Source organism: Eublepharis macularius, chromosome 11, assembly GCF_028583425.1.
Source record: "Eublepharis macularius isolate TG4126 chromosome 11, MPM_Emac_v1.0, whole genome shotgun sequence".
NCBI lineage: Eukaryota > Metazoa > Chordata > Lepidosauria > Squamata > Eublepharidae > Eublepharis > Eublepharis macularius.
Genome location: NC_072800.1, coordinates 43,420,229 through 43,441,107, shown reverse-complemented (window position 1 = coordinate 43,441,107; position 20,879 = coordinate 43,420,229). Strand labels below are relative to the sequence as shown.

Below are 20,879 nucleotides of genomic sequence, written 5' to 3'. Positions count from 1 at the left end.
CATTTCTCCCCACCTAGACAGGGGCTGTGTCTGACAGCCAGACAATTCCACTACTCTTGCCAGACATAGTAGTCTGAGTAGCTGTAGTAGTCTAAGGCCAGAATTGCCTGTTACATTAAACATATGGCCACAACCAGAAATAGCAATAGTGTTGATTTACCAGTCTGTATGTTCATGGCTGTTAACTGAGATCTTCAACTTGTTGCCTCCATTTTGAGAAGTTAGGTTGGCTTCTGTTGGTACATTGTCCTTGAAACTCCTTTCTCATAGTTCTTCACCTGGCATCTTGCTTAGTTTGCTTTAAGTGCTAGCTTTGTTTTTCAGCCAGGCTATTCATTGAGTTTGGTATTTGGGCTTTCACAATTCCACCGCAAAACCCTAGCCTGTGTAACAACCTCTGCAATCAAAGAGTTGGAAAGATATAGATCGGGGACTCTAATATATAACCATGTCAGCAGTAGGGTAGCTAACCTCCAGATGAGACCTGAAGTTCTAGAATTACAACTCATCTCAAGACTACAGAGGACAGAAAAGCTTGGAGACTGGAAAGGCACATGTGATGCTTTCAGCTTCCCTAAGAAAAATTTCCAGTATTGAACGAAAGAATCAATGGCAGGTAGGCTGCAAAATTGCCTGAAACTTGCATAGGATTAATAATACATTTCCAGTGGTGGATATGGCTTATCATTAGATGCTACTCCCACCACCTTCCTGAGATGGTCCTACTTGAAAGGGCCAAGTACAAGCTAGTCCTGCGGAAGTATGGTGAAGGGGCCAGGAACAAAGAGAACCACTTCTACAGCTGGGTGGACCAGAAGCTGAGCAGCGATGGGGCGAAGGAGGTCCAGTCCTGTGACAGGCACCTCAAAACCCTGGATTTTTTAGTTTGACCTCGTGTTCACATCTCTCCTGAGCTGCTCTATTCAGACTGCATAGTTCATGCTTGAAGAGATTGGGCAGGAATGGGTTCCCACTGAAGCTTCCTGGAGGCTGAATGAGAGACACTATGGCACACTGATCAGCCTCAACCAGGCAGAAATGGCTCTGAACCACAGGGAAGAGCATGAAATCTATAGCAATTTCATGAAAAACTTGGAAAAACTCTCAAAGGCTGAAAGTTTAAAGGAAGTCCTTTACAGACTCCTTCCTTACTGGAATGAGAGGAGGTAAAGAGGGGCAAAACCGTTCTAATTTCTGCTCGTGGAAACAGCACACGAGCTCTGCTGAAACACTTGGCATTTCTGATTAGGCCGTTGTCAATGTCCCTCTTCCCACAGGCATTCCAGTGCTTCTAGAGCTTGATGAAGATCTACATCTGCTTGGGCCAGCACCAGTTTCTGGGTGACCAAGAAGCAATCCGAGCTGCTATCAAGAAAGTGGAGGAACAAGGAAAAGCTGAGGCTGGGGAGAAATAAAAATCACTTTTTCCAAAAAGAAGAAGAAAATGACTACAGAGATCAATTCCCTTGGAGAAAATGGCAGCTTTGGAGAATGCATTCCATGGCATCACATCCCTGCTGATATTCAACCCCCGCCCTCAGCTCTATCATCCCCAGCCTCTACCTCCAAATCTCCAGGCTCCTCCTCTTAATTTACCAACATGGGGTTGGCAATCCTAGCTGACAGGTGTATAAGACAGAAAGTTATCTAGCACCACACCACTTAAGGATTTAAAGGTAAATATCAGCTTGGGAGGATCCCATTAACAGTGTGTGTGTTACTAACAGGACTGTAAAAGGGTACATACATTTCTTCCAACTCAGCATATCTGTAGTCTTATTTCCTAACATCTTTTTGATATTAGATGATTCACTGCAGGGTGTTCGTAGAGTCTTGAATGCAGATCAGAATTATATCTTTGCCTTTTAAATGCTCTTTGCGAATACAGGATATTCACCACACACACACCCTATATTACTTTGGGGGCTATCTTGATTAATGCATGGTAACAGGTATCTAACAAACACTATTTTAATTTTCTGCCTGCTAATCTAGTAATGCAAACTTGTTTTGATTTCAGAAGTAACCCTAGAGGGTAGCTTAGTCAGCAGCAGCCGACATGACAAAGAATTTTGTAGCAATTTGAAGGCTATCAATCCTAAGCAAGTATGCACAGAAACGTAATTCAGGTCTATTCAGTGGGGCTTCTTCTGAAGAAAATGTGCTTAAGATCACACTAGTATTGTGATTTAAACTTTCATTTGAACCCAGTAAGTCAGATGCCTGAAGTGTTACATTCAGTTGGCAGAGAGATATTTTCATTTATGCTCTGCGCTTTAATATAACACGCATCTCCCTAAGGACATTGGACCTTCTGGCCAACTTTGAAACCACTTTCACTCCCTGCTGCTGCTTGTCACTTTGGGTGTATTTCTCTCCACCTTATGAATTTACTTCATGCATATGATCAGGTTGGCTGTGGCTCACAAAAGCTTTTTGCAAAAAACATTATGTAGACTTAATGTGTCACAAGACTCTTTTGTCATTCAGGATTGTGTTCCTTTTGAGGTTTTTGCAGGTTTTTCATGATAACTTTTATTCATCAGTGACAGTAAGCCAGCACTATTGATTAAAAATAGTAGAAATTAAAGTACTATTCTCCTTTTTAAAAAAGAAAATCCACCTAATGCCATTTATACTTATGGATGTCAAGACCATGAGGTGACTACAAACAGGCTTGGGGCCTGTTTGGGTCAAGGAAAGTGTATTTCAAAGAAACTCACATCCAGTTTTAGACTCCTCTTGAAATTTCCTTCTCTAGTACCTAATGGGAATAAATTCAGCAATAGCATTAATCAGAGAGACGGCTGGGAAAAGAGCAGCAAGAGAAATCAATTTTTGAAACTGAGATGACAACATAAATGTTCACATTCTTCCCTTAGCTTCTTTGATTAAGAGAAAATAGTTTGAAACGTAGAAGAACATTACAAACTCTATTTCATCCATTTCGAAAGATCACAGTTGAGGTGGCATAAAGTGAGGCAAAGAGCTTCTAATTCTGTCAAATTACAGCCTCTAGAATGCTGAACATGACCTCATTTTGTCTTAAGTTCTTTTCTGACTCCAGCTGGGAATCTAGGAACAAAGTTGCGTTTCAATCACATTTGAACCTTGGATTACTAGGGCAGATGGGAATGGAGGCAAACACATGACAGCTGTTATGGTAAGCCATTTGTGTAGCTGGCTCACGGCATGATCCAAGTGATTTTCTCCTCATCAGCACAAAGCATTCCTTTCTGACGTTTGCACTTACATGGAGAAAATCACCCAGACTCCAGAATAAGCTGTTTCGCACAAGCATCTTACAGCACAAAAGTGGTTGCTGGGTGTCGTGATGTAAGGTGACTCCCAGGTGACCAGCCCTCAGTCCAACAATGACAATAGCCCTTGAGGTAGATGTTAATAGTCAGACACGGTGAGTAACATTTGTAATTATATGACAAATAGCAAAGCTTGACTCAGAAGCCAGAAGCCAGTGTAGTCTAATAGAGAGGTTTTCCTGGATATCATAGAACTGTATTCACCTCAGCTCTGTGTTCCGTAGGGTAAGCTGCTATTTCTCAGCCTCAATTCCTTATATGGAAAACTGAGGGAAATCATGACCTCCCCTCAAATATTACATGGAATGTATGTGAAAATACTTTGACACTAATAATACTACAGAAATGAGGAATGACAAGCGTGACAAGTTTTGAGCAGTGAGTATGTGGAAAATGTCTAACTAGTGGGGCCATCGGGGCTGGATCACATCAAGGTCCTGTACCTTAATTTAAAAACACACATTTCCCCCATATTTTGAAATGAAGACACCAGGCAAAGTGCATGGTTTAAATGTAAGTTTATTAATTTCAATGAAAAGTGTGCAATTAATTAAACTTGCTCCCCCCCCCCCCCTTTAACTAAAAGGCTGTGTTTGCCAGTGTTTGAGCAATCCCATCCTGGCTCCAACCTTATAATGACCACAGGCGTACCTTATTTTTCTTGCCAACACCAAACTTGTGCCGAGAGATCTTGGTGATAAATCCTATCCCCTCAAAAATTATATGCAGCCCAGAGTTATTAACTTCCCTGCTGGAGTTGCCAACAGACCTGGAGAAAAGTGACCCATTCTCTTTACAGAGGCTTAATGGCAGGCCACTGAATTTTTTAAATAAATAACATCATCTGGTAAATAACATCCTATTAAACTTCTGTTAAAGGACAGGACATGCCTCAGGGTGATCATTGGTCTAATAAATAATGAGCATGTAACCTGCCAAAATCCACCCCACCCCTGTTAGTGCCTCATCAGCCCCTCAGTATCAGGTTTATTTATATAACCCATCCTTTCAACAACAAATGTGAAACTAGTGGAGGGGGAAAGAGTCTGTGAAGGAACAGACTTATAAAGCTTTCCTTCTTTCTTTTGATTGGACCTCTCCCCACTGCAGAAGGTCAAAAGAACCCTGCAACCACCACAGGTTTCAGCTTGGATCACACACTTTCTGCTCATGCCCCAAGGATGCCAATTACAAACTAGATAATGGTCAGCAACCACCAATGTCTCTTAGGAGTATCTCCTGCCAGCTGACTCATGCACCTAACACTCTGCACCTGACCTGCTGTTTACAGACCCCTCCTAGTTGCTGTGCCTCCTGCTGCCCCCATTTACAATGAAGCATGGGGGCATCCTATCATAACTTTGCACTTTAGAAGGCTGGTGCTCCAGGGATTGTGGGCTTCTCTGCTGCCCCTCTCCAGAATCGCATTTCAGATAATTAGACCTAATAGGCATGGTGAGTTTCCAGAAATCAGACTTCAAAGGTTCAAAATATAAGGAAGTTTAATGAATAAAAAACACATGATCTAATTAAGCTTTCAGGCTTAGCAAGGAAACAAAGAAAAAGTGAAAACAAAGATCTCTTTCTCTTCTCTAGGTACTTCTTGAATGATGTTTGATTTAGGTGAGCTTTACTTGAAGATGCAGTAAATTAGAGTTCATTGTTACCTTAAAACTCCAGGTCAGCACTTTTGTCCATTGTCCCCTGCCTCGTGGACAAAATGGAGTCCCTCGGTGAAAGCTTGGTCCATCACGGCTTGTGCGTATCCAAAGAGCTGCCTAACATGATGGTAGTGAGGTTTCTTTCTTTCAATAACCTTCCTTTCTCTCCCTCCCTTTTGAGATGGTCTTCCTGTCTCAAAACAATTGTTTTCCTTCTATCACTTTAGTATTCCCACTTTTATGGCTCCTGGTGTGACTTGCTAGCAGGAGATGAAACAGTAAGCCATTAATATGACTAAGCAGGGCTGCCAAGATGGGGGAATGGGGGGGAGACAATTTAAGGGGCCCAAGTCATCTTGAGGGCCCAGGTTTGCCAGGTCCTGTAGGGGCCAAACCAGGGGGCAGAGGAAGCAGACTTACCTGCATGCATGTGCAAATGACATCATCTCTGGTGTGTGGAAGTGATGGGTTGTGGCGAGGGGAGGCTGATTCTCTCAAACTCAGCTCAAAACATAGTGTTTGGAGCTGAGTTTTAGAGAACTGGCCCCTGGCTCGACCCATTGCTTCCACATTTTGCTAGAAATGACATTTTCCAGTACTGCGGGGGGCGGGGGGGGGGGGAGGCTGTGTTTTACACATGTGTTCCACGTCTGCCTCCCCCCTTTCCCATTTTCTTCCCCTCCTCCATCAGCCAGGTGAGTGGCCACTACTACAAGGAGGCTAAGGCAATACTTGCCTATCATGAAAGAGTGCCCTTCAACCAAGTAAGCAATGGGGCAGCCTGCTCAGCTGATGGTTGCTATGGTAATTGCAACCAGGGTGCAGCCTGCTAGCAAGGTCCTTGTCTCCAGCAGTCTATGGTTTCCCTCTTTTTTTTTTTGTTCCACTCACAGCTTTATAGTTTTGTCTGCATAGCCAGATTTTGGAAAGGGGTAGCCCTGTTAGTGGGTTGTAGCAAAATAAAACAACTTTTCTTTCTCTGCTCCTTTATTGTTCTTCTTTTCAACACTTCTGCCCCCTGTTCTCTCTTATTTTTCAAGTCTTGGACTCAATTTGTTCTCATCACTGTCCTGGCTGGCAACCTAGAATATACTTGGTAACCGTGTAGCAGCAAACCTTTATTAATGGTATGAGCAAGGAGAGGAGGTCAAAAATATTTTCCCATCAAAGCAGTAAAAGGATTCCGCCCCCCCCCCATCTTTTGCATGAATGGTAACTGAATATTAATTTGCCTTAGTGGTTAGAACACCTTCTTTCATGTTCTTTAATTACATTTTAAACGTCGTTACATTATATTTAGTCAATGTTCAAGTAGTGGGCTTATTATTATTATATTGATGGGTCATCTAATATGATAATATTCCTTTGTAAATGCTACACTGCTACTTTAGGGTTCACATTATATGACAAATGATACATTTTTTTACACAAGTCAGAAAAATGAATCCCAGTAGTCCCACTATTTCTCATCCAGCACCACTACATATCCTGTTTTACTAGCTTTGTGCTAGTAGGAGAAGGTAGAGGTACAAGGGTACACTGAAATAAATTGCTTACTAGGCTTGCCATTCCCTTCCACCCTCACCTGTCACCCCCCCTCAGTCCTGCTCATGTGGCTTGGGGGGGCAGGGGGGATAAGCACATGCACATGCTCAGCCCCTTGAACCCCCACTTTGGCCCCGGGGCCCCTGCCAACCCAATTTTTACTGATTTATTTACTAAAGATTTATAGTGTCATGAAATGTTATGAACTAGAGCTACTTCATCAGATGTAAGAGGTGTATCCTATATTGAAAAACATATTTGTCTGTGCATATGAATATAAAATTACAAAATTAGACACATTACTATAGAGAGAACTATTGAGAGACACAGATTATACACATTTAGTTGACATTCACAGAAATATCTTGGCTGAAAAGAAGAGTGGAAAACTGTCCCTGCTTCTTTTGTGCAGTTATGGTGACTTAGATATACAGTAGAAGTTTGCCCCTGTGGGTTGCCAACCTCCAGGTGGGACCTGGAGATCTCCTGTAATTGTATTTGATCTCCAAACTATAGCGATTAGTTCCCATTGAGAAAATAGCTACTTTGGGGTGGACTCTATGGGATCACAGCCCTGCTGAGCTCCCTTCACTCTCCAAACCTCACACTCCTCAGTTTCCACCCCCAAATCTCTAAGAATTTCCTAACATAGATTTGGCATCCTTACCCCAATCTCAGCACTCACAATATTTAACAATCGTTTGAATACTGAATGAACAGTTCTTCCTCCTGCCAAAAGAGTTGCAGAAATACCTCATGAGTCAACATCAAGAACCATCAACCTTTTCTGGTGAACTGCAGGCAAAATTAGACTTATATTCCACCTTTCTCCCAGTGGGGGCTCAAAGCAGTTTCCGTTATTCTCCTGTCTTCATTTTATCCTCACAACAACCCTGTGAGATAGGTATGGCTGAGCATGTGTGACTGGCCCAAGGTCACCCAACAACCTTGCATGGCATATTGGGGTTCAACGCATGACTAATTGTTTAAAAGCTCTCTTTACATGGGATAACCTCATCTAAAATGTTCCAGTTCCCTTCATTTCCTGAAATTGGTAGACAATTTTGAGTCTCCTAGCTTTATTTTTTGATGAGTTATGCCTGCCACAAATGAACAAACTGACACACAGATCCTTTTATTATTATAGATTAATGGTAACAACAACAAGCCAAATGATTTGTTTTGTTATGATGTTTTATTTGGAACAAGGTCATATGGAGGGGGATGGAATATTTGTCAGGGCGCCCATGATGGCTCTTGGCTGCCCTGTAACTAAGAGTTTGAATGCTGGGAGCTTAATAGCTCCTATTTCTAATCCCCGCCCCCTTCTGCTAGCTATCATTCTGAAGCAGGGATCTTGTCCATGGACAGAGAACAGTCACACTCACAATATTTAATTCACATTGAAGTGAATTCTTGTGTGGAGGGTGTTTCTCCTCAGATACATTATCCCAACCAATCAGATAGGGACACACACAATTTTTACTCAGCCCTGAAATGATTAGCTAAACAACAGAGAGGGATGAGTGGGGACTTTCACAGCAAGAGAGCAGTCCAAGCAAGGAAGAATGGCTTTAAATAGCCTCCCCTACTTAGGCACCTCAATTGCTATACTCTGAGAGGAAGTCATTCTTTCCCTCCATTCCTGGTCCCTCCAATTCTCTGAGGGGGATGGGCTGAAAAATTATTCCTGCCACTATTAGGGCACAAATGTGCTTTTCAGTTTACAAAGGTCAAATGTTACATGTGCCCACGATGAACCATTCTTTGTCTTGTAACATGGCCCATTTCCATGTGTTCACGCAGACCCTTCAGATATTACATGTGGTACTTAGGAAGTAATTCAAGTTTTTAAAAGCACACAGACCTCATTTTTAAAGGGCAAGTATATATAAATTGTAGCTTTTTGCAGAAACACATACGGATTTCTGCTTGGCAAAAGCTACAATTTATGTGCTCACGTGTCAGTCATAAATTATGCTGTTGGCATTAATTTTGTACTCAGGAATAGGTTTCTGTATATGAAGCAATCCTTAGTAGGAAGTCTCCACAATGGCATTTTAAACATATTACCATTTTATGATTACAGGTATTTATGCCAAACAATAGTCGCTCTTTTGTATTGTGTGTGTTTCCCTCTCATTATATTTCTTTATCCCATTTATGGAAAGAATACTGTGAAGGGACTTGGCATGGTAATTCAGCCCACTTTTCTGACTTGTTAGGGGGAATTTAATGATGCTTTCATTCATGGTGGTAGAGAAAATGCTCTTCTAAGTCTCTGTTTGGAAAGGAAAAGATCAACAGCTCTTCTTTGTGTATACTTTTTAACTACATAGCTGTAGCCAGAGCAAGCTAGGCAGTGACAGCCTTCGATCCATAAATATCACATTAAATATCAAATTATTTTGACTTTCTAAGAACTTTTTACTTTCTGCCTTTTAAGACATCAACAGGAAATTTCTTAGGTTAGGGGGAAAAAACCAATTTAAACTTAACTGATGGCAGTGCTTCTTTATATAGTCTATTATCTCATAGTTCTTCAACCTCCTAAGAATAGTGTGGATACTGAGAAATGTGTGTTGCCTTCCAAAGGTAATGTCAGTTCAGGGAAATGTTTTACTTTTCTCCATTGTTGGCATTATTCAATAGTTTTATGTCTGTACTCATCAGAATGGGTTGCTGGTGGCTATTAAGGAATTTCCTCATTTGTTCTTAATGTAAATTGAGGATACAATCCATAATCCATTTACTTTGAAGGATACCTAGTGAAATCAAATAGGACAATTCCAATGGGATAATTACACAACAGCTGTCTTTATATGTAAATTTTAATCCTGTTTCAAACATAACAGAAAAATGCAACTGATTTTGCTGTATCAGTATTGAGGCTGTGATTGTTTTATTGTTATAGTAGAATCCTTTTCACCTTTAGCACTGATCAGCCTTGCCTAAGATTTTTTAAAAATCACCTTTAATTTGTGATCTGATATCTTCCATTTAAGAGAACAAAAATTATACTTTATTTAAATGGATGGTGACTAGAGACCGTCCTAAATGGAAATGCTGCAAAATCCACCCAACTGACTTGTTCCATGCAGGTCATCCAGCTAAGGTATATTTTTAAGATCAGTATTACATCTAAATGATTCCAAACAAATCTCCTGTTAGCTACTATTCGTGAGTATAATAAAGTACCTAAGGAATAAATTATGGAAGTGAATATTTATTTAGATTAAAACATTAAAAACAACAAATTTGATTAAATTAAGGGGGGAAAGAATAATGCTATTTTTAATGGTTTGTTTTATTCTTATGTTGATAATTTATGATGACTTTTTATGTACAACAACTTGAAAAGGAATCTGGTGGGGCAACTTACAAATATCCTAAATATATAAATTAGTAAAATCAAAAAGAGTCCAGTAGCGCCTTTAGTCTTAAAGGTGCTACTGGACTCTTTTTGATTTTGCTACCACAGACTAACACGGCTAACTTCTCTGCATATATAAATTAGTAACACCATGACTGCAGTAGTGAGATTTAAACTGGCAGAGTGCTGACTCACAGCCCAACCACATAACCATTGTGCTTTGGTTTATCCTTTGCTTTTACAGAATAGGACTGGGGCTCAGTGGTACAGCATCTGCTTCACATACAAAAGTTTCCCTCCCAGGCTCGATCCCCAGCATCTCCAATTATAAGGGTCAGGTAGTGGTGATGTGCATAATCTCCACCAGAGTTCCTAGAGACCCTCTGCTAGTCAGATAGGCAAGACTGACCTTGATAGACCAGTGGTCGAACTCAGTGTGCTCCATGCACGTGCCTCAGCATCATGCTGTTAATACAGGTTAGCTAATTTCTGAATCCTTCCTGGAAATGCTGCTGCTTCCTAGCTCCATATATTTCCTGATAATATTAGTCTTCTGTGGTAAGTGCTATTTTAGAACCAGTGTATTAAGTAGATGGCAATGGCAAGTTGGCAACTGTAGCAGCCTTAATGTTTGCACAAGTGTGCAATGTCAAGTGTAGAAGTCAACCTCATTTTATGTGGTTATTTAAAGAAAGATTAATTGTGTGGTCAACCACTGGAATTTACACAAGCCTGCAGATAAAACAAAGATCAGCACTTGCCTCTTGTGGCTTTTACCTGCAACATCAGTTAACAGGATCACAGCAGAAACAGTGCCAATTACATTTTGTTTATGTTATACTTTTAAAACACCACTTCTTGAGACCAAAGGCAACCCTGTTTAGTGCAACCCGATTTCTACAGAAATTTTCAGTCTTTATATGTATGAAATTTGTGGCATGTTAACTAGGGCTCCTAAAAATCAGAAGAGATGTGATGTAGAAGATACATAAGAACATTTCCTGGCATTTTACTTGTCCCTTAAAAACAGCCACTAGGAAATGTATACTTATTTGAGTGGGAAAGTGCGTTTAACACTTTCCACCATATCGTTTTCCTGCTCTAATGTCTCCTTCCTGATACACCCTAGCAGTTAGCTAGGCTGAAAGAAAAAAAATCATTGTTTGTCCTCAGCAAGGCCTCCTCCATGGACTTTTCCAATCAGATTAGAATCATTGTTGCTTTGAAGTTAAGATTGAAATACCTGGAGAGCTAATTACTAGTCTGTTGGTGAGGGGGTTCCTTATGCAGGAACAGAGCCCCGATGTGGAAGACAGTTGGGAGGGGGTTCCAATGCTCAATTGGAGCCAAAATTGGCATAAATAAATTGTGAAGGGTGGGTTTCCAATGCAGAAATGGAGCCCAAAGCAGAAGCATTTCAGTAACCAGTAAATGGAGGGGGGGGGAGCTTTCTGCTGCAGAAATAAAGCCCTCAGATGGGGGAAAAAACCATGACATGGAAGCAGCCATGGAGAAAATAGAAATCCTATGCTTCTTTGCTAAACCGCACCTCTGTGACAGAGTGCCCACACATGGAAGCCAATAATGCATGTGTGTACTGTTGTGCTAGATGTGCCGCCATCCAGCAAATGCTGAAAGATGGCTCAGTGATCATTTGATCTAATCATCAATTAATCTGGGAGAAATTTGCAACTGGAGATTAAAAACATGAACTGAATCCATAGGCGTTTGGGCAGCCCTAGTCTCTTGTACACACAACATCTCATGTAGCACTAGCGTTTTTATTATCCTCGGATGAATCACTAAATGCAAGACAGAGGAAAAGAACAATTTCCAAAGCAAGTATAAATTGTTTTTTATCTTCTGTTTGTATTAGTGACATTGCAGTTGAAAGCATCTAAGCAACATCTAATGTTTAATGTTTTAATTTGGAACGTTTTAAAATGATTTTAAGGTTGTTATCTTCCCTGAGCCCGCTTGTAGGGAGGGCGGAATACAAATATGATATATAAATAAATAAATAAATAAATAAATAAATAAAATAAAATCTATGGAAACAGGCTATTAGATTGTAACAGAAATATGAACAATATTAATATTACAATAGATTAATAGGATAGTGAAGAAGAACCATAATATATTTTAAGGGTTATTGTTTCATGCTTAAGTACAGTGATTATGCATCAAACTAGATAAAACATAGGGATATCTATGATGAGATTTTTGAAAAGTTAAAAACAGATGCAGGGGTGCTGTTCACATTTGATTATGGTCTCAGTCCTAGGAGACGAGTTTGAATCCTCCCCTTGCATCTTTATCCTGATGCAGATTGCCATCTGAGTGCTAATATTTGCCATGTGGGAGGAAACAATTACCTGACTGCCTAACTCACTGATTGATGAGTTCAATTGCTCACTAAAAGATTGTAATAACCTAGGGAAGCATGGAGACTAGTGATTTGATGTGACATGGAATCTGTTGTGGTAAGAGGAACTGGAAAACACGTAAAGGATTTAACACCTTTTGGTTATGGAAGGTTTGGCCCAGTACTGAATATATAAGGAAGTCAACAGAGCTTAGCATTATGGGGTCATCATTACATGTTCCCTTTGCTTTCTAGTGTCTCTTTTCTCTAATAACATCACCAATGTATGTTTTGCATTTCTATGCTCCAACGTGGTGGTGTGATTCTCATTATGTAATTAATTACATAATGTATGCATTCTTTGTCATGATGGAAAAGTTTTCCCATATTATCCTGAGATATATTGACTTCTGAATCAATGAGAAGTCTTTTCTTATGTTGCTTCACTAAATCTTTTAATTTATCTCAGTTCTACCGGAATATGATTTTTTTCAAAAAACAATCCAGCAGTCTTTGGTAAACAACTCTATGGCACCAATGGACACAGCCAGCCAGTGTGTACGTGTTTCCTCTTGAAGCCCTTCCATTAGAACACAAGAGGCCATCTGAAACTGCTGACAGTTTTTTGCAAGCAAATGTGATTGAGTATCGTAAGAACTGTCCTATAGAACAATTGCTGGTCCTCTTGTTTTAATTACGCTAACTGCTGTGCCAGTGCTTAGCTGTTGTTTTTATATGGGCGGTTGACTAAGAGGTTTTTGGAGAAATATTGATCATAACAATATGTACTTCCAAAACTTAGGAAATCCAAGGACATAAGGCTGTAGCTGCAAAATAATAACACATGCCTATGTAGAGAACTTGTTTTTGTACAATATATATATTTTTAAAAGGAGATATTTTGTTCAACACATATACAGACTCCAAGATAAAACGTATTATGAACATATGAAGCTGCCTTACACTGAGTTTGGCTCAGTATCTTCCTATCTCCTTGACAGTGGGCACGGGTGAAGAAAATCTTTCCCATCACCTTCTATATGGTGATGAAGTGGTTACAATGGTGGGCTAGGAGCTGAAGATCTAGGTTCAAATACCCAATCTACTCTGAAATTTACTGGGTAACATTAAGCTAATCATTCTCTGTCAGTCTAACCTAATGATCTCCAACATAGTACCACTGTACCCTCAAATGGGAAGGTAGAACCATGTACAACATGCTAAGCTCCTTGAAGGAAGAATAGGATTAAAATGTACTAGATAGATAAATATTGCCCAGGAGCTTTTAACTTGGGGTTCCACTGAACATGGGATCTTTGTATGTAAAACATGGTCTCTTGCACTATACCACATTTCTTCCCGTATTGGATCTGTGTTAATGTCAGGAAAGGAAGAGGAATTGCTCTGTGAAAACACAGAGGAAATGTGCATTCTTGTGGCTCTAGATATGCACTTCATGCACTGTACCATGCTAGCCAGGAAGTCAATGTCACATATGCACCAGGCCTTCTTGCAACAGCACTTTGTCTTCATACTAAATGGGAGTGTCAACCCATTTATCTGAGATCAGAAGATTCCTTTCAGTTTAATTTAAAAGCTTTAAAAAAGATTAATGGGAAATGTCACTGTGATGCATAACATGCTATGAATCCAATAATTTCATTTTAATCAGTAACACATTATTGGTAACACTGAGTCATAATTTTACTTCTTGTTCAAGGACACTATGACCTTAAGCAGCTTGAGAAAGTGAATCAACATTTCAGCCTGCTTGCATCATCATATTTAAGTTCCATAATATTCCACTCTTTAAAAACATATTAATGATGTTTCTCTAAATAGATAAGCTTATGCTGCCCAAAGCAAGCAAAATAAACAAAATAGACCCTCCAGTGTGGTTTCACACCAGTCAATCATACTGTTTGAGTTGTGGAGAAAGTATAGGAGATTGTAGTTTACCAAAGGTGGCTTCTTTGGCTTTATAATCACAATCCGATCTAATATTTCAAGGAAAGCAATTTTAGTTTTGACAGCTTAATGTGAAGATTTAATTTGTTCTGGATAATGTGGGAAAATGATGAATAATGTTTGCAAACAGATAATTTGCACAGTACAATTAATTGTGTGCAACACCAGATTTGTATAATAGATTAAAAATATTACAACATATTAAGATTTCAGTAGCATTTTACAAGATATATACTGTGATGAACAAGTTAGGTTCTCCTCCTCTCAAGAACAAACAGCCAATGAGAGCTAATGTAATACTGGGGCTGGGGACAGTTGAAATCCGTTAGGACAGTTGGGAAAAGAGGAAGAAGTATTTCTGCTTAAGGAAAGCAGCAGAGAGAAAGCTGGAAATAGATATTATTCTTTTTTTTCTGTTTTAACCGTGGCTGGCTGAAGTTGTTGGATTACAGAAATACCACATACACAAACACACAGTTCTATCTGGTCATGATCAAGGTGTATAAGGAATTAAATGGTGGCAGCTTATGTAGGAAAGACACACTGAGTTCCCTTACTCAAACAGCTATGAACATTCAGCTGGGTAAGGAATAGTAAACTGAGAGAACCAGCTGCCTGTCTGGTGAAGTCCCTAGAAAGAGGCGAAAGGAGACCCTGTGTGTCTATTTGGGTCAGCGCTCTCTAACTGATAATTAGGATCTAGACAGGTGGCATATTCTGAATGTCCTGAACTGCCTGTGTAGCCCAGAATGTGATAAGAGAGGTTTAAAGTGGGTTGCAATGAGACTGGGGATCACACATCTCATTTTAATTTTTCATTTCTGTTAATGATAATTTTTTAATGTAACTATGAAGGAAAAGAAAACACTGTTTTTGAAAATGGAGCACAAGACTAGGATATCTGGTATTAAAGTTAAACAGGTGAAAACTGTGAGAAGTGCTTTGTGTAATTTCTAGCTGTGTACATTCTGGAATTCCTGAGCCAAAAATATACGTGGAAACCATAATTTTGGGGTCTTACCATGATTTTCCAGAATGGTTATGCATATTCAGGATTGTTAGACATTGTGACCCTCCCCCCCCCAAAAAATCCATGTAGTTTTTTTTTGTTCAGGTGCTTACCATCAGCAGAAGCAGATGTCTGGTTTTTCTTTGATTCTCTGAATTTCCCAGGCAATGGCACTTCTCCTTTCCAACTGGATCCAATTGGGCAATTGTTGCCCATCCTGGGGAAGGCAGCTCCCAGCAGGTGCAAACCAGGCACAAAGCCCATCAAAACTGTGAGTCTGGCTGACTTCTTCTCCTTCCTTCCCTCCTTTGTGTGGGTGAGGCCATTTCCCCCTCCTAGTTTGCCAATCTGCAAGTAGGATGACTGGGGGCACCTTGTTCAGGAGCCCATAGAACTGGCCTCCTTGGTCCAAATTCCTTGAAACTTGAGATGTCTTTAGTGGACAAGCAACACTAGGTCCTTGCAGTTTTGGTGTCATTTGGTTGAAAATAGCCACTCCATTCCTCCCACATGGAATAATGGAACCCAAATAATCCTAGATTCTTGGATCTCAAAATAATTCTTGTGGACCCAAATACCATTGAATACTAGTATTTATTCTCTTCCCAAAATCCAAATTAACCCCCCCCCTTTTTTCAGATGCATATCCCAAGTAATTCCCATTTAGAATTTTTTGAATGCTGATTGTGCATCCCAAGTCTGTTCACACTTTGCTTAAAATAGAACAGACAAATCAGAATTAGTTTTGATGGGCACAAACATAGTTAATGGTCAGAGTTGTAATAACATTCCTCTATGTTCCCCTCCTCCCTTTCACCTAGTAACTGGAATACTTAACTGTGATTAAACTGTGGTAAAAAATCCTGGTTACTAGTAACTACCTCAGTTTTTCAAAGGTACATGTTATAGGCTGATTCCCGTCAGAAGGCCTATCATTGTTCCAAGGGGTGGCACATGGCCTGTGCAATGATGTCACTTCCAGGAAGGGTCATCATCATGTAGCTCGGGGAGCATGCACATGCAAGGAAGTCTGTGAGATAAATGCCAACTCTCCTATCTCCCGCCTGGATGGTAAGGGTACCTAGTAACCCTACAAGGAAGCCATGATGTCTGGACATTTCTGGCTTTGTGAATAACAAAAGAGTCTCAACTTGTGCATGTTTTGAGATTCTTCCCTGGAACAGAGATCATGAGATTCAATACTATGCTGTTTTTCCTCTCTTCAAATAGAGGGCAAAATTGGATTTGGAACTCAGAGAGACTTATGCTGCTTAACCATGCTTGAATATATATATATTTTCTGCTGCCGTTCTTCTTTTAAAATAAAAATTAAAAATAGACACATTGCCTTAAAACTCTATTATTTCTGTCCTAGAATAGGTTCCAAATGACTATCTCCTTTTGATGGAAGCTTTCAATATATTCAGGAAGAGTTGCCAACTCTTGGTTGGGAAATTGCTGGAGATTTTGGAGGGTAGAACCTAGGGATGTGCGCTTCGGGTTTCAGAAACCTGAAGCAAACACGAATCAACCCCAATTCAGGTTGATCTATGATTCCCGAATCAGCCCCAGCAGAGCTGGCCTGATTTGGGAAACCTAAAGCAGAGCAACCCAAAGCAATTTGGGTTGCTCTGTGAAGCCTTTCCCCCTTGCCGCGGTAAGAGGAAAAAAGCTTCAAAGAGCTCTCTTCCCAAGGCTTTCAGTTGATGGGGGGAGGGAAGAGGGGGGGAGGGAGGGAGAGAGGGGGTGATCAGGGAAGGGAGACTGGCTGAGAGAAAGAGCCAGTCGCTGCAGCAGCAAGCAGCTCTTCCCGTCTCGATTGGGGGAGGCACTTGGCAGTTGGCAATCCTGTTTGGCACCATCCTGATTTCCTGCTTTATAAGGTATCTTCTCTTATAAAAGTAGATTCTAGCATCTGTTAAGGAACTTCAGATGCTGTCCAGTTTTATTGCTTTTTCCTCAGTGCTTCTACATGCCTGACTTCCCTGTTATCCCTAAGGCATCAACTGGAGTTCTCTCCAGGGCCGGCGTGCCCATGGAGGTGGGTCTAGCAGCTGCCTCAAGCACTGAGGTGGGAGGCCACCCGCGCACCATCCCAGCTGGTAGCAGCCAATTCCCACTTGTAACAGCAATCAATGCAATAGAAAGCACGCGCTGGGCGGGAGGGTGCTTCTGCTTCTTATTTCAGTGCCCACCGTCCATATGGCAGCAAGTCTAGATGCCCGCTTACCTCGAAGTAAGCACCTTTAGGAACGAGAGTGGCTTACTTCCAAGTAAACATGCTGCATCAGAGCATACTGCAGCCGTATTTGTTTATCAAACGCCTGTAAGCTTTTCACCCGGGCAAATGTAGATGGGGGGGGGGGGCGCTTTGCAATTGGTCACAGTGTTGCAGCACATGGGGCAAGGACACATGGGAGTTGGCAACCGAAAATGTAGCAGCGCAGATTGGCTGGCGGGCTCAGCTGAGTGTGCGCACCAGGCACGCGCCACCTCCAGTTTCCCAAATTGTCTCATCCTTCCATTTTAAAATCTGCGTGCGTGCAAACAAAAGAAAGCGTGCCAGGTGCCCCTCACCGACAACTGAAGAGCCCTCCCCCTGGTCTCAGTGCCTGCCATGCCAATGGGCCGGCTTGCAGTGGCATGCTTCGTGATGACATCACATGCAGTGATGTCATCACACAGTCCAGGTGTGTGAGCACGTTTTGTGCGTGCACATGGGGGCGGTAACAGCCCTGAAGCTGCCCCCGGCCTCAGGTGCCAGAAACTCTGGCACTGGCACTGGTTCTCTCACTATGGTCTTGTACCTGTTCTAGAATTCTCTAGATATCCCCGATTCCCCAACAGTAACAGAGCATCGGTGCCTCGTGATCTCTTGGTTTTCATGATCTGTGACATAACACAAGGCTTTCCAGGTCAAGGGCCTCACTGAGGTGAAAGGAGAAATTGTAGTATGCAGGGCTGTGACATGACCTGCGGCAAGATAGTTAGAAATGGTGGAGACACTTACATTGGAGTGACTGGTATCAGAATACAGCCTCCACACGTCAGCTGACAGCACTTTTTTGTTTCTTACCAAATGCAATTTTTGCTGACACGATTGCCCTTTCTCCTATAGTTTTCTTGGCAGGTGGATACTCTACTTCAGGCCCCAGTGGATAAAATAATAGGGCAGATCATTGCAACAAGCTTTATATTGACTGCTAGACAAATGTAGTTTAAGATGCCACCCATTTCTTAACCTTTTCAAGCTGCTGGCATCTTATAGGGATCCTCATACTCCAAAGAATCAACCTGGACATTGCTCGCTTGCTGTCAGCTTCATGCTTTGTAATGAACTCTGACTAGTTTTTTTGTGTGTGGAATATCCATTTTATTTCTGCCATTTCTGTGTTCATTTAAAAGTCTTCAGTTTTCCAGGCAATAACCTTTTAATCTACATTCTACAATATTTTCTTAAGAATTTCTGGTTTTTCCATTCTTTTATCTTATTATGGGACAAGTTGACACATAATCTTCCCTGACAGGAAAAGCCTACAAATTCTTAGTTGAAACTTCATTCCTCTGTGAGACAAAACAAAAGCAAATCCGGAATAATCCTTAATGAACTTGGTGTCAAATTAGGATTGTTGTGTGTGTGTGGGGGGGGGGGGTTTGATGTCAACATTACCATATTTGAATTATTTATGCTTTAAGCATCTAATAACTATTATTAAGATAATTTGTAGCCATGGAGCCTCTGCATAGTACTGTCCCCCTTACCCTTAGAAACCTAGTCCTGCTGAACTACCATAAAATGCTCAGATGTGACCGGCGCCGCCATGAAACCTCCAGGAAGCAGAACTTCTATAACTAAGTAACAGTTGACAAAGACTTCCCCCTTCCTGTCCTTATCACATGAACCCTTGCCTGGGTAATATTTTTAAGAAAGTAGTGTTGACCAGTCAAAGAGATTTTTTAAAAGAAAATACACAAGGAAGCTGTTCTGAAGGGATTTGAAACAGTAGAGTTGGGCTTTGAGAACTGTTAAAAAGAACATGCTAGAATAGTGGTCTTCAACCTTTACAGACTTGGAACCCTCCTTTAACTCCCAGACAGCAGCACAGAATGAACAGCTTGTGACAGGAAGTCACTTGACCTGACAGGAAAAAGGGAAGCTGTGACCGTACAATGTCATTGCCAGGATTGTGTGCAGAAGACCAAGAGAGCCAAGGAGGGGAAACGCAAACCAAGCACCAAACTGTATCTAGAAGTGAGGAGCTAAAAGGGAATCCTCATTGCCACTGAATGACGTCGTTTCTGTAATTTTTTCCTCCTGTCATCATGTGTTTATAGAGAGGAAGTATAAATGGTGCTCATCTCTCTAAACTTTTATTTATTTAAACCATTTCGACCCTCCTTATATCCTTGGTCTCAATGTGACAACATGAAACTTAAATCTAAAGAGCTGAATGATGGGGCTTGCAACTTATCAGATGGGGCTCTATGGCCCACATGAGAGTTTCACATCATAGGTTAAAGACTACAGTACCACTAAGGGTGGACATTACATCCCTGCTGCCCTAAAACTCTTCCAAGCGAAAACCTTGGCCCAGCTTTTATATGGAACTATGTTAGGCGCAACATCATCTTCTTTTGCCCCCCTTGAGCATGTTCAATCAAAGTTCCTAAGAGCAGCATTACAAGTCCCCAATTGTGTACCAAATGCGTTGTGTTACGTGTGGAGAATGGCACTGTCAGAGTGGAAGCTCAGGTGTGCCTTGCTTCCCTAAATTACTGGCTTAAGATCAGCTATTTAGGGCAAGGCTTGACCCCACTGCTCCTTCTGGATGAACATCAATCTGAATGGCTTGAGACAGTCCTTTTCAAACTTGCGAGCCTAGGCTTTTCATCTTCCGTGATTTTAACTATCGGTTTTGACCAGGCAAAACAGGCCATAAAACAAAGGACATTGGACACTGAACACCAGCTTGATTTAGGGAGGGTCCCTACTTTTTTGTCCCCTATGAATACCAGATATATAGTCAAGCCAGCTGCCTACCTGTCCTTCTTGGAGATGCATAGTCACAGGAGGGCCTTTAAACTTGCAAGGTGTGCTGCACGCCCCTCTGCTGTTTTAGATGGGTGGTTTAATAGAATTCCCTATGGGAAAAGGCTTTGCCCCTGCAATGAAGGAGAAATTGAGGCTGTAGATCATGTTCTTCTATGTTGTCCCTTCTATCAAGATGCTTGTGTTAAGACCATCACCCCTGTGATCAATAGAATAGTTGGAAGAAAGAGCTTGGAATATGCTAGGCTACTTCTAGAAGATGGAAATCCAACAACTGCAGCCTCAGTTGCAAAATTTTCTGCCTATAAAATCTTCCAGTTGCTTTCATTATCCGGGTTTATGTAAATAACACCCATTTATATTACTGTTTATTTATATTATCTATTTTAATTTTGTGCTACTTTAATAATCATAACCTTGTTAAAATTATTTTAACCTTTTCCTCTGGTCTTTGATCTATGCTGATCTTTGACTGTATAATAAGATTTGATTTGAAAAGACTACAGTACCAGAAGGCAAAGTTTTCTTTAGGATGCATATGGAGTGAGAGTAGTGGGTGGAAGAGGGGGAAATGATGGGTATGACATC

General features: G+C 41.0%; 1 pseudogene; it reads left to right on the top strand.

The window, feature by feature from the left end:
* Positions 1-939: 939 nt before the first annotated feature.
* On the top strand, positions 940-1,415 carry LOC129337327 (bisphosphoglycerate mutase-like; annotated as a pseudogene).
* Positions 1,416-20,879: the final 19,464 nt, after the last annotated feature.